Raw genomic sequence first — 15,035 nt, 5'->3', positions numbered from 1 at the left:
GGAGAAAGGCAGGGACAGAGAGAGAGAGAAGGCTCTCGCATGTGGTCATTTCGTGTTTTCATAAAGTGCCTACAACCTGTCCTCAATGATCCATTTGCCATCTGAGACCAACTTTAAAAGGCTGTCAAATGCATTTACAATATTCAGCCTCTGTGTCTTGAGACCAATGCCCCCGGTCTGAATGAAACAGTTAGTCAATCACGCACAGAAATCGAAACAAAAAGTCAAACTGCACGTTTTCTTTGTGGAGTCATGAACATGTACAGATGCAGAAAAGTGTTATAAGTTTTTACTTTTCCCTTAAGCAATTATGAATGACAGTGATGAGATTTTTAATTTTCCCAGCTCCGTGAGCATTAACGCTGTCAGCATTGCACCCCATCCTCAACATCTGCGATCAAATGCCACAAACCACCTTTCCAAAACCTGGAAACTGAATGATGCCCACAAACATCCATCAGTCCATCCAGCTTCAGCGTATCCAATTTAAGGTCCGAGGGAGGGTAAAGTTATCATAGGGTGAGACCTTGGGACAGGCTGCCAATCGGCCGCACTCCTTGCACACTAACAAGGTGAAAAACAATTGTCACAATGAATAAATACAGAAATATTTGACCACCGTTGCGCTGAAAGTAAAGAAATGTATTCAGATTGTATTTCAACCAAACCAGAGCATCAAATAAAGCATCTACCTGCCCTGATATGTTTTTATCTCACTATACTGTAAGTTTTCAACTGGAAAGCTTGTCGTTTTTGCTTGATGAAATCATATCCAGTCTGATAACACAAGACAGATGGAATATGGATATACTGAAGGTTTAATGAGAACAAACGTGCATAATCATCGTGCTGCTTTCCCTGCGTTCATCTCGTCTTTCCAGCTGAAAACCCTAGAGAGCTAAAGAAACATAGCTTCACTGTACTGTAAACACGTGGTAGGAAGAATTAAGATGTCAAGATGAGTGTGTCAACACTTGCACGCTGCTTAGAAACAAAGTGCCAGCATTGAGCAAACACTTGCACTTGTCTCTCATTCCAATACCAAAATCCGAGTGCTACTTTACGGAGGTAATTTGCTATTAACAAGTGTGTGAGAGATCCAGAATTTATGTGTGATGCCTTTGTTTACGCTTTAGATGAACCATGGCAAAAACTCCTGCAAACCAAATGCCCCAGACAGACAGAAATGTGTCACTGGCTACACTCACTCACGCTGGGATGTACAGTCTAGTTTGGCCGTTTGGGATGGTAACGCTGCCGTATCACTACAAAGACACGCTGCTCATGAAGTGTCATATTGTGCATTTACGGTATGTGACACACGCGCTGTAGATGAGCATTATTCTCTCTCCTGACCACCCAAACTAGAGGTAATTGAGCCCAAAGGTCATGTGACCCGCTTTAGGGGTATTAACTGTGCATTCCTCCATTTGTTATCGGCCCGTAAAGATCTCCTCTAAGGGAAACCTGACTCCAAAAGCCAACTCGCCACCTCTTCTCCCTCCTCTCCCTCCATCCCTCCCGTCTCCAGAGTTGCATCCTTCTGCCTGCGAGCCTAATCATTTGAATACAAAGCAGAGAAACAAAGGTGTCCTTAAAATAGAGATGCTGTCTGCAGTGTGCTTTCAAAGAACCACACTGCAGAGAGAGCGAGAAAATAGAGAGAGGATGAGAGGGGGGGGAAAGGGAAAGAACAAGAAGGAGAGAAAGACAGCAAAAACAACAGGCATATGGTGAGCAAATGAGACACTGTATTGATGTAGGATAGGTGGACAGACACATTGATTTCCTGCTAGTTCTTCTCTGGTTATGTACGGCTGATTTGTCATCCAATCCAGGTTGAAGCACGGTCTCTGAACTTGCCCTAAGCCGGGCTTCACAGGCTTCTCTGTCTCAGTATACACACAGTGGATCATTATGTTACCGCTCAGAATGTTTTCTGTGAGAATCGAGCATGATAGAGTGCATGACGAAGCAAAAGTATCAATTCTATCACCAATTAATTAAATGCTATCCTAACCAATACTCTTACTGCAGTTTAACACAGGCACAACAACACCTGAAAACAACACCTTGACAATGCAAGTCACAAAACTCAGACTCTTACATCTCCCTGTTTAAATGTGGTACTCCGGTTCCACCGGAGAATTTGGAAGAAACTAGCTGCCTGGCACCATTTGCTTTGCGTACCGTCCACCTTTTAAATAAGTACATAGATACTTAGTGGCATGAACACAGAGGCTTTTCCAACCCTGCAGATTAAATCAAAGTGTTTAGGGACAAAGTCTTATAAATAGCAACCAATCAGAGATCCCCTTGGAGTTTCACAGACCAGGTGAAGGAGCAAAGCTCTGTGCAGCATAAACTGTAGAGACAGCAGTGAGAAATGAAGCAAATAAGGTGGTTAAAATCATCACTGGATGATGGGGAAATCCTGCACGCTCAACAATAATTGGATGGCAGGCTAACTGAGAGGTGAAGCTCAGCGTGATAAGCTGACAGGTGTCTTCCAGACTAAACATGCGGTTAAAGCGGTTTCAGGGAACATGATACCACGCTCATATCTAACCATTGAACATGAGGCTACAGCTTAAAGCCAATCAGCTTAAAAGGGTACGAAGGTCGGATGGGCTGTTTCAGTTTCGGCACCTCTCACAAAGCTCATAAGGCATCTCCTTAAAACAGTGATTTGTTTAACCTGTTTAAAAATCAGGCAGGTTTTTATTACTGGACAGAGCTGTGACTGACTGTGTGTCTGTATTATACTAAAGCATTTTACCATAACAAACGACTCCGACTTTAAATATCCACTGAAGGCTCATAAGTGTGTTTCCAAACTGCTGAACTGCTCTTCTAAGGAAAAGAAAAGCTCTAACTGGATGGCTTCCATGTAACAAGCTTACATGCTAAGCTTTTATATCATAGTTGGACAGGAGGAGATGCCTTTTCATGCACGCTGGACAGATTGTCTGATTTAATTTTCCCCATTCTGGGAGATCGTGGCTCAAGAGTTGGGAGTTCGCCTTGTAATCAGAAGGTTGCCGGTTCGAGCCCCGGCTTGGACAGTCTCGGTCGTTGTGTCCTTGGGCAAGACACTTCACCTGTTACCTACTGGTGGTGGTCAGTTGTCCGGCAGCCTCGCCTCTGTCAGTGCGCCCCAGGGTGGCTGTGGCTACAATGTAGCTTGCCATCACCAGTGTGTGAATGTGTGTGTGACAGGTTGTGTAAAGCGCTTTGGGGTCCTTAGGGACTAGAAAAGCGCTATACAAATACAGGCCATTTATTTACCACTGCTGGACCCAGAGAGCACTTTTAGATGAACCTCTCAGAAAACTCAACAAACTCTAAATTTACAAAACAAATCTGTGCCCTTGATTTGAGGAGGAGCTATTTTTGATATTAGATTTAGATCATCTTTTTTTTTAGTCATCATGCAGCCTTGAAGGTTTACTGCATGGTGTGAAGGTTACTCTTCTAGCTGAATAAAGTATTTACGTATAACGCAGTAAGGCGGTGTTTGCCAGAGTGTCAATATTGTGAGGTAGGAGAACGTGGAACAAAGATTAAAAGATACAGACTTGATTTTCTGTCTTCTTTTCAGTCTGTAACAAAGACAAGTGCAAGTGTTTGCATTCACACTACAAGCTAAACAATCAATAAGTCACTAAAGTCTGTTCATTTTCTAGAAAGCTGAAAAATAAGGGAAACCCTGATGAAGAGCATGTTTGATTCATTGGTTTTTATGGTCAGCTTCTACAGATCCAGTCTAGTTTCAACTAAAAGAAAGCACATGAATTGAGAACAGCACCAGAGTTCAATTAAATGCATTTTTAAAACAAATCAGTTCAACCAAAATAAGGTTTATTTTGGTTGAACTGGACCCGAGTGTCTAATGTCATCGTGAAAAGAGTAAAAGATGAAAACAGGCCGTGTACTCCGGTAACAGATAGACAGAGTTTTCTAAAAGTACGGAAACTTGTTTAGAGACCATGTAAAAAGCTGATGAGCAAGTCATAAGTCTGAACCCACAAAATTCAAACAAATGGCAAGATGTGCCCTCCAGTGAGCCGCTAAACTGAGAGTGAAAATCTAATCTAAAGACAGAAAATCGAATCTGCCGACTCTCAGATAGGATAACTTTCATTACTGTAGCAGTCTGACTCAAAAAAAAGAAAACATCGACTGTGCATACCGTCGAAGTAAAACAGTTTCTCTGCAAAAACGGCGAAATCAAGGAGGCTCTGATTGAGAAGATGGAGCGAAAGACAAGTGGACGAGTGACGACTGATTGAAAGTCAGCGAGAACACTTCCTGTACCGATACCATAAACATAAACTGATAGATTAAAAAAATGAACATCAGTTTGCAGACCTGCCCAGCCTGTGAGTACAGCAACTGTGGTTTGGCATGTGTTGTCAGCTTCGGCATGAATCTTAACTTAAATCTTAACTAAAATGTGAAAAAGATTACTGAATTGGACGGTTTCAGTAACAGGGTGTTAAGCAGTTACAGTAGAAAGTGTGTTACTGCACTCCCACCCATAGAAGAACCTGCTGCATTTTACAACCTTTGGCTTTAAAATGATAACGTCGCTATTTGGGCGCGTTTCGATGACACACAGTCAGCAGGCCTTGGCAAATGAGAGGCAGAATACAATGCAGCACACTAGTCACCATGAAAAACTGCACTGGGGATAATCTGATAACACTGTAGTTACACAGAAAAGCAATAAACTGTGCATTACATAGATTGATGGGGTAAAACACCGGTACCCTCAACAAAACAAACCACAGCTCCTGGGTTTAGTGCTTCATGAGCAAAAAAAAAAAAAAAGGAAGAAAGAAAGAAGAAAAAGTTGAGGAGAAGAAAAAAACGTTTTCAACTTCTTGATGAAAACAGCAGTTAACCTATGACACGTGTTTCACCATGCTCCCCGTGAACAGTAGTTACAACTGTAACCAGTGAAAGAGAGTTTCTATCCTTGCAACACGCACAGCTCGCACTCATAAGACAGTGCACGCCATGCACCTAACCATCGAATCCTGCAGAGCAATTTCAGTCCGGGTTTACAATCTCAGTGGAGAATGCAGCTCTCCGTTCTACACCCTCCAGCCCCCATCCTCTCCCAAACCCTCACTAGGGTTTCTCCTGATCTCCTTCTTCTGTGTTATTTAGGCACTCCCACAGTAATGGACACTCTACTTAGGGGGCTGCGAGTGGGAATCCAGCCCCTGCCACTCCAGCTCGTGAATATCAGCTTCTCAGATTTGCTGTGAGCATCCACTAAAACCTGGAGGCTGTTGAGAGAGTGCGAAACAGAGACTGGGCCTGGCGAAACAAAGAGAAAAGGACTCTCCCTCTGTCTTTTACTTCAACGCATGCTTCCAGCCGTGCATCTCAAGCGCTCTCTGTGGAAGCTGGTGTCAGACTGAGCCAGAGGACCCCTGTGACGGTGTAAGACTGCTTTAATGACCCAACTTTTCCTTTAGCTCTGGCCTCTTTCCTGGCTGGGAAACCTGTCATTAAGCAGACATAGAAGGCACGGGGAGGAGAAGGTGGGGGTCCTCAGAGGAAAAGGGCACTACCATTAAGCATATTAGAGTTGCAGAATGTTGATGAGAAAAAACAAAACAGCGTTTGCAGTGACTAAGCTGGGGCTGCTCCCTAGCACTGTGCTGACGGAGCAAAGCTGGGAGAAAAAACAGGGAGGAGGTGGGGGACTACCTGGGTGCAAACATTGGGACTGCTGACTGTTTGAGGTTGTTGAGGACAGCAGGATTACATAATAAAAACCACTGTAACATCTCAGACTTAGGAAGAGCTTCCTACAGCAATCTCTGTCTTTTCCCTCCAAAAATAAACGCTCTCATGTCTCCCGCAGTCGTCTGCTTTTGTTATGGTGGCAAATCCTTAATTATGACTTGACTTATAACACCCAGTTAATTTAATTTCACCGCTGCGTGCCGCTAGCTGAATAGTACTGCAAATTCTTTAAAAGGGGCGAATAAGGAATGGATGGATAGATTTATTTTGCAGGATTTTCAGCCTCCACAGTTTGCCCTGTGTTTTGGGAGGGGTCTCCTCCCAACTTTACCCACATCTCATTCATCTTAGCTCCCGGGAAAGCCAAGACTTTTAGCATCCAGTTGTGGATAAACATCCACATGCTTTTTTTTTTTTCCCATTTTCTATCATCTGTTTATTTTCCCAATTACACTGGGTGAGTCTGTGTCAGCAGCTCTGGGGTTTTGCACTGGCAGGAGGCGGAGAGAGGGAAGGGAGTATCCTCTCCCAGGGTGAGGAAGTTTCTAGAGGAAGCATGGTACAGACAGTCGTGTGCGTGCGTGTGTGTGTGTGTGTGTGTGTCAAATACCTCGTGGTCATTATGATAAGTGCAGAAAGAAATATATTTACAATTGTGTAACAAAAAAAGAGCCAAAATATAAAAGACAGTTTTCTTCCTTCTTTCCACACATCCCCTAATAATGGGGCTCGTGCTTTGCCTGCTGATCCGCTCAGATTGTGTCACAAATGTGTCATGAGATTACTTCACTAAAGCCACGGCGTGTTGTGGACATCCTTCACATACTTGCAGGCCTTCTGGTTAATTCTGAGGCTGACGGATAAACTCGTCTCAGTAAGGATTTATGAGGCTTTTCACACAGACAACTAAAAAAGCAAACGTGGTTTTGAGACCTGAAATTTAAAATTTAAACTTAAAAGAAAACAAAAACAAAAACAAACAAGAAACTAAAACATTATTTCAGGCTAAGAAGACAAACAGATTTCTGTCACAGCCCAAAGTTTTCAGGGCCAAACTGCATCCGTCTGCTTCTAAAATGAGGCAACAAAATGCAAGCAGTTAGACAATCAGAGTGTCAGAAAGCCCACTGTTTAGCTCCCTCCTCATTTAGAGGCCAAGCCAGAAAGTGAAGCACACCTATAATAACGCTAATTCCTCAATAAACAGGAAAACACGGGTCTGTGGACTGGTGGAATTTTACAATGACAGCCAGGGTGATAATTTTTCTGTTTGCCTGTGAAAAACACGGGTTTGTTGATCACATGGAGCTATTTTAAAAGCTTAACTCGACTTAGATTGACTATTAAAAACAGTGACTCAAAGCTGTGCTACAAAAACAAGTTTTGTTTTTACATTTTTCTGGATTTATTTCATTTAAAGCCTGACAAAAAACGACATCAGATTAGGGAGACTGCCACAAGTTGGTGAATTATCCGAGTGAAAAAAAAAAGTTCCTCTGAATCAGTTCCTGGACATATTTAACAAAATAACCTGTAATCTTTGCAAATTTTAGACCTTGCCTAAATAAATCAAACCTGTTCGACAAAATCAAACCAGGAAGATTTCCCACCCCCCGTATCCCCTGCACTTATTGCAAGCAAGGAAAGACCTTTTGCTTTGGAACGGCACCAATGTAGCGTGAAGAGATACATCTGACAGTGTTACACTGGAATATGACAGGCACTTTGATTTTATTGAAGTACAGCAGTCGCTCTGTCTTCTGTCTAGGCCAAGCTAGGAAAGTTATCTGTAGGAATGCTCATGCAAATATTGACCTTCAATTAGGTGAAACAGACACCCGCGCTTAGGGGCTGCAATATGGAGACATCAGCAAAAACATCGTACAGGCAAACACGTACAGAATACATCTAAGTGTGCAGAGTGTATGTAAACACATCGTGTGTCAATACGCCTCCTTTTAATGCCAGTGTACTGACAACTGCAAAATCTGAAGACTTATAAAGGTAGTTTTAACCTCAAACAGGATGTCAACAAAGCATCTGCAGCATCACAAAAACCACAAAAAACACGAGCTATTTGGTGCTAACACAGAACAAACGCAGACCAAAATGTGGGGAGTTTCATGACCTTTAAAGTATAAAGAGAGAATGGCCTTCCCAACTGACACCAGTTGACCACACTCTTGCATAATTAACAGCATCTAAAGTGAGGTGTTCTTTGCATGACCTTACCTGACAACGTCAGGGCATAGCTTGCCTAGAAAGACTGTGAGAAACAGCAAATAGATGCACGTGTGCAGCCCACAGCCCACATGTGCATTTTTCAGATTAATTATATTTTTAATACAGCATCGTATTCACCGGTTCGACCGATATATTGGATCACACCGCAGGGCATGGCAAATATATGTAAAGAAATAAATAAATAAGGGCATGCCCCGGAGTTCCCCGTAAGCCAACACAGCTCACATCATGTAAGGCACAGCAAGTAAGAAAGAACGGCGCACTCTCCCTCCCTCCCCACTTCAGTGACAGTGACATGGCTGGGGAGGATTGTGCTGGAGCATCGCCTGCTGTCTTGATTTGCTCGGCAGATCCACGGCAGGGTTGGAAGGATTCTGCCCTCCCAAAGCCCTCTTACCCTCCTGCGGAGCAGAAATCCCCTCCAATCCTCACTTACTGCTCCTGCAGGAGTGCCTTACTCACTGAGACAAAGGACTCCATTAGAGGAGAGGAGAGAAATCAGCTCTAAAGAGAGGAGGGAAAGCTAGTATGAGGACATGCACACACACATATAAATATATATATATATATATATAACTATATAAGTGTTCAGCACTGTGTCTGCATCGCCTGCATAGTTTACACACTCTCATGGGACTGATATAAGATGAGACAGATTGAGAGCCTGCATCTGAGGACACAGCAATAGGATTTCAGAGAAGTTAAAGCAGAGGTAAACACTAGTTATCTTTGCAGGTGTCAGTTAATGAACACAGATTAGAGCGGTGAACAGGCATCATCTGGAGATTGCAATCTGTGCAGATGCATTGCACGCTGAGGGGTGTGGTCAGAGCGGTGTCTTGGGAGTCGGCGAGTGAAAGCGAGAGATTTGGAAAGTGGTGGAGATATCTGGTAGTGAAATATAATAACTTGCCTGCACCATCGATCAATACGCACACTGGGTGCGTTCTCTTTCTTTCAAGCCAACAGATGCAAAAAAAAAAACAAACAAACTGGAGGATTATATGCCTGACCTCCAAAAAGTGCGATTTAATTCTTTCACATAACTGCTAACTCTAAAGCTGAAACTTTATCGTGCGTGTTATCACTTTTGCTTTTGTGTTTTTTCAAGCACTGATCAGCCTCGCCCCCAGTATTACACAAAGCTCAGCAGTGATATCCTGGCGGAGCCCCCTTTCAGACATACCTGTGGTGTGGAGCACAGAGGCTTACAATCATACTACAACAATAAGTATTGCAAAATGCCGGCCGCTGCAGACAGCGAACCCCGTGCACAAAAATGCCCTCCGTGTTGATATAAGGAGAAAACACACAGATTGTTGCATATCCTAAAGACAACAACAGAAAATACAAATCTGGTGATAATGGCAATTTATTGGGTCTCGAGAAAAGTTGGGAGTTAGGATGTAATCAACTTGTCGCCTATTTTCAAAGAAGGATTGTCATTACGTGCAGCAAACCTCTCGACATTCCACTTGGCTACCAATGGTGCTCGAGTGGGTAATGATTAACGCTTACGGAGGGAGTGTTCGAGCGAGTAACCACTTTGTTGCGCTTTCTCTTCCTGTAAGAACCTTCACTGCCTGCACGGACATCACCGTCCAAGATTATCATTGTATAACCTGGACGAGCACACCTGGGAGCGGGCCAGGTGGCGGCACTAACACAAATACGGCACAGACTCTGGTCCCTGCCTGGCAAACACAAAGAAACTCCATTTGAAGGGGCCAGCCAATACACAGGCCCGGGTAGGAGGCTGAGTGTAGGCCAGACACTGATAAACAACTGTAACCCCTGCAAACAAACACAAACACACACACTGACCTAAATGACACCAAAGCAGAGTCATGCACTACACAGAAGGCCACAGGGCTAGATAAGTGAAGAAAATGCTTTTTAATATTCAGAATGCATTACAGTGTTACTGAATGCCTGCAAAAGGATTATTGGGCTACTGGGGCATTTGTGAAGTTGCCAGATTGGCACTCCTGACCTCCATTTTACTCTGTGTGCATTTGTGCAATTTGTGTATCCAAGACTTGTTCCTGGTTTACTGTTTACTGCCTCTGAGCACTACAGTGCATCTATTCTTCTCCGGTGCCTCGGAGGAACAGGATTAGTGACCAGCCACAGAGAGATGAAAGATGTGCCCTCTTACCACACATCTTCAACATGTGTTCTTTTTTCCCCCATGAAGATCCCAATAAAACCCCTCAACATCCTCTCGAAGAAAACAAGACTTAAACCTGCTCGCACACACCAACAGCACCAGAGCCAACGCTCGGTTTGAATTTTTGTAGAAAGGTGTGACGCCGTCCGTGAAACATTTCGCGTTAAAGGTTCAGTCTAAACTGCCAAGCTCGCTTTGAAAAAAACCACACATGCTCCCCGACCTTCCTGCTCCGGTGCTACAGTGCTTATCAGACCTTGCTGTCTGCAGGGGATGCATCTGAAGGTTTGAGCAGGAACTCGACAAGACCCCTTGCTGCCAATGGCATTTCATGCAGTAAATCAACACGTTGCCACCTGCAAGGTTGAGTGAGAGTGCGAGAGCTGCAGAGGGTATGCCAGGTGACTGTGGGTGCACGTGAAAGTAGGGATATGGGGTATAAGCTGTTATTAATTGACCAGAACTGGCCTGTTTTCTCAAGTGGTACTCGTGCCAGTGGGAGAGACACCAAGACATAGAGCAGAGTCGAAGTTCTTTAGTAATCACTGTTACTCCTGACACTTATATTTGCTCTTATTGTGCCTGATCAAACTTATTGCTCAAGACTTCAGCTACGACACTGAATATTTTTTATATAGTGAACTGGCATTGCTAATCCGTTGACTTGTGTGTATATATATACACACACACACACACACACACACAGACACACACACACATATATAAAAACAGGTTCTGCAAGACCTTCGTTTCCAACTTTAAGACGTAGTAATCTCTGACAGCAGGTATTTTGTCCAATGACCAAATCCTCCACGACGCGAACAGTCTTGGAATTCTGCAAGGAAATGGAGCGGCGCTCTCCTCAGGTGCCTGCTGAGCTAGCGCCTTCCTTCAGCCAGCAACACCACAAACTGGTCTTGATCCAGGCCAGAGTGGAGCACCGTAAGTTCGCCACTTTCTGCTGATTCACTAAGAAATAATTGCATATAGGCCTCTCTCCCTTTTCACCCCACACCACCTTTACCACTATGGTGTGACATCTTACTGTATCTTTGTGGTGGGACTTAAAAGAGTACAGCTGGCAGACGTCGCCAAGGACGCTGCAGCATAGAGGCTGCTGTGTTTGTTTCCTTTTCAAATGCTTGCACTGATGAGGTACTGAACCTCATCTCCTATGTAAAACACAACAAAACAAAACAAAAACGAGACAGCATCAGCTGGCTGTGGTCTTCATCTACACAGAACAACAGATTTCAAGTGCTATGATTTCAGATTTCAATGCTTTCCTCCCCACTGCTGTCAGACTCCATAATAAAGACTTTAACTGATCAAGCACACACATCCATACATATGCAATAATACTAAGTGCAATAATCCTTTCTGTCATCGTTGTATTTTTACTCAGTTGTATATAGTATTTGTATTTGTATTCTATTTTTATCTTATTGTATATTTATTTTATTTTATTCTACTGTATATAGTATTTTATTTTATTCTATTCTGTACAGTTGTGTACTGTATTTATTCTTATTGTATTCTAATTTTTGCCTCATAACTTTTGCACTGTCCACTTCCTGCTGTGACAAAACAAATTTCCCACATGTGGGACTAATAAAGGTTATCTTATCTTATCTTATCTATCCATATCTCACTTCCTGTAAAAGTAACATCAGAGGTGCAAAACCATGACTTTGTCTTATGCCAACTTCTGATTTTACACAGACAGATAGAGTTACACTAAAACTCAATGACACAACTTCAAGTAGATGAAAAGACCAACAAAAAAAAACCCTGTTTTGTTAACTGAGCCCATCTATCATATAAAAGCAGATCAACAGAGTACAAAAGCATGATGTCATCGTCCAAAAATCTGCCAAGTGTAGGTGTAGCCCATTACAAATAACTTCACAGGCCTGATCGTGAATCGCGTGTTTATGCGTAGCGTGCGTGTGCTAGCCCCCCATCCCCACCACTCCTGCTCTCCTCAGCCGGTTAGCTATTGAGGACAGCCGGGGTGAGTGAAGGTGCATGATGAAGCATATGCTGTCAGCTGTATATGTGCAGCGCCCCTGCCGCTACTTCAGCGTACAGTACTTTGGTGAAAAGGGGGAAAAAAAACTCGCTCTGCTGCTCGGGTCCGCTACACGCAACACATCTTTAATCATTTATCACCAAAACGCATCGCTCAACTTCATATCACACTCACGCTTTTCAAAATAAATAAACACCAAAAATAAAATAAAATACGGCCGGGATCAGCTGTCAACTTCACACCGTGTACCCCTCCCCTCTCTGTCTCTCTCGCGCTTTCTTTCTGACGAGCACCACAAGCCAAATGAAAGTAAGTAACAAACAGCCGACACGGTTCATATTTACCAGCTTGCTACAGTGCTGGCGCTGCAGCCATTTATCCCGTTGCGAAGGAGCCAGAAGTCCGCATTTCCTGGATTGTGATGCGCCGGGATCAGCTGCTGTGCGCCCGGGTTTCTGTGCAGGGAGGACCGGAGGGGCTGGTTGTGCTTCCCACTGTTGTGTCAGACCGGACAGCGATGCCACGTTCAGCAGATCGCCACAAAAAAACAACATCTCGCCCTACGCAAGACACACTCCGCGGTTCAGCACCACCCCGCGCGGTAGGTCCGGTGGGCACCGCCCTCCCGTCAGCCTCCACCAGTGGGCTGGCGCGCCGAGCCCCGCCTCATGAATAATCATAAGCTGTAGAAGGACGCCATTGGTTGAGAGGAGCGGTTCCTGGTTAATGCTGTTAATTCTAATTAGCTAGACAAGCTCGCGCAGTGAGCGTGAGAGTTCTGGAGTCAAACTGAGCCGTTTATCCACTTTGTTTTCCTCCGTGGACCTACACCATCACCGCACACCTCCATCCTGTACCACAACAGTCTACTTGAACGAGTGACTGAGATGACATCACACAAAAGATCTTAACAATGATTTGTTATGAGCTGAAACCATAAATGAATTAACTTCAATTGCGCAAGGGTGCTGTGCCATTCTGCAGTTTTAGGACCCGATACCAAGTAAATACAGGGCCAATGTAACGATATCCCTAAGGATACTTTTAACCTTTAAAGGGAGCTTATGCAGGGAACCGTGTTATGTTTATGAGATGAATGATCATCAGTTAGCCAAAGTTGAACCCATTTTAATGGCCAATTGATTACTGATTTTTACTTTCCACAATAATTGCTTGATATAACGTTATAACAGGCCTGGTATGTAAATGTGTCTGTCTCTAAATCATATTGGGTATGATTCAGAGACAGACACATAAGTATTAAGCCTATCCTGCTATCGTGCTAGTACCGTTCCAATATCAATACAAGTTTAGGGATGGACACTATCGATATTTGGATCGATCTGCTCACTTCTAGTTTGCAGTTTTTGGCAGACACCCGGCTGCAATGGGTGCTGATCTGTTGACCATGGCTCTCTGACCTTCTCCTATTTGTGGGCCCATAAGTAGGGACTTATGGGAGGTAGATGCAAAAGGTCAATGAGAAAGGCATTCCTGGAGATCAAATGGTAATCAAAGGCCAGTGGACATCAGAGTGCACGAGTTGTGGTAACTGGCAGCCGGAGCTTATCTCTTCACCTGACTCACCCATCGTCACTGCCAAGGCATCCAGCAACTGAATTGCACATGTCCTGATGTTTCACTGGAGAATGCACTTGTGAGCGTACAGTTAGTCCTGCTCTTTTGTGTCTCATATTTTCTGAGCTGTCTGTGCATCTGCATCCAGCACAAAAACTCTTTGTTCTCGTGGCTGAGAACAGCTCTGCAGCGGAGAGGGGAAAAGGAAAGGAAAAGTGCGAGGGAGGTTGAGAGGGAGGGGTGGATGCGAGGAGAGGTGTAGAAACGAGAGGATGGGAAAGCAAAGAAAAACGGCGTTAGGAAGTGAGAGACGGAGGAAGAGACAGTGAAAGGAGCGGGGACACGCTGTGGTGTGAGCGCTCCGGAGTGCTACAATATGACTCTGACGAGTTTATGTAACCAGACCGGCCTGGCATTTGGCTCACAGCAGACGCCGGGTGCGCTAACTATTATATAACTGCATTAGCTGCTCCCCTGAGCTGAGGGAGAGCATGCGCACACACTCAGACTTGGAGACTTCCAGCTTAGAGCAGAGGGACTGCTTTGCACTGTAGCCTGTGCTGTGCGAGAACGTGGAAATACAGAGGAAGTTCATCAGTTCAACAGGAACGAGCAGAGCTGTTAGCGGACCATACATATTTAGTGGAGAGAAACTGCACAGCGCAGTCTGTCGGGCATCAGCATCTTCCCATCATCCAGCAACAAGTTTCCAATCCCGAAAAGCCTAATTGGGGCTTAATGTTGGGTAAATGTTTCCAGTGCTCGTGCAGTATGCCAGCAGGGTCCAAACTCAATTAGCTCCCCTGCATGCAGTGCATAATCCAATGGGCCTGGATTCCACTCTTAAAACCCAATTACACCTCAGACAGGCATTTCCAGTCATTCCGTCAAAGAGGTGGTCAGGGATGCATAACCCCTAACAAAAACGGTACTTATCTAAATCAGCATCAGGAGAAGTCAACACCGCTCACTGTTCAATATTTGCAATATGAAAGTGCGAAACAAAACTGAAATAGTCTCATGCTTTAGTGCGGAGGCGGAACTCGTTCTTGACTAAAATGCGGCCAAACACTGACATTTGCAAGCCGAGATTAAGGTCAGGGCTAACACTGCAAGTGATAACGATTGTCTGAATCAATCTAAAATTAAAAATCCCAGCAGGCCTAACTAAGCATGGCTGCAGAGCTACACTAAGTGGCTCATAATCAGCACATTACAGCTCCCGATTATTACGGCGACAAATTGCAT

At 44.1% G+C, this 15,035-nt stretch overlaps 1 protein-coding gene across 2 annotated transcripts in view; it reads right to left on the bottom strand.

Annotated features, from left to right (window-relative positions):
- Positions 1–12,820, bottom strand: part of hivep3b (HIVEP zinc finger 3b) — a 38,527-nt gene extending 25,707 nt beyond the window's left edge. For both annotated transcript variants that reach the window (XM_004559969.5, XM_004559970.5), the window contains exon 1: positions 12,554–12,820. The gene's annotated coding sequence lies outside the window, so the exon portion shown is untranslated. The remainder of the gene's footprint in view (positions 1–12,553) is intronic.
- Between the last annotated feature and the right edge of the window lie 2,215 nt (positions 12,821–15,035).

Source organism: Maylandia zebra, linkage group LG11 (genome assembly GCF_041146795.1).
Source record: "Maylandia zebra isolate NMK-2024a linkage group LG11, Mzebra_GT3a, whole genome shotgun sequence".
In the NCBI taxonomy this organism is placed as follows: domain Eukaryota; kingdom Metazoa; phylum Chordata; class Actinopteri; order Cichliformes; family Cichlidae; genus Maylandia; species Maylandia zebra.
Note: the sequence above shows the minus strand (reverse complement) of the source record. Positions and strands in the feature narration are given on the sequence as shown.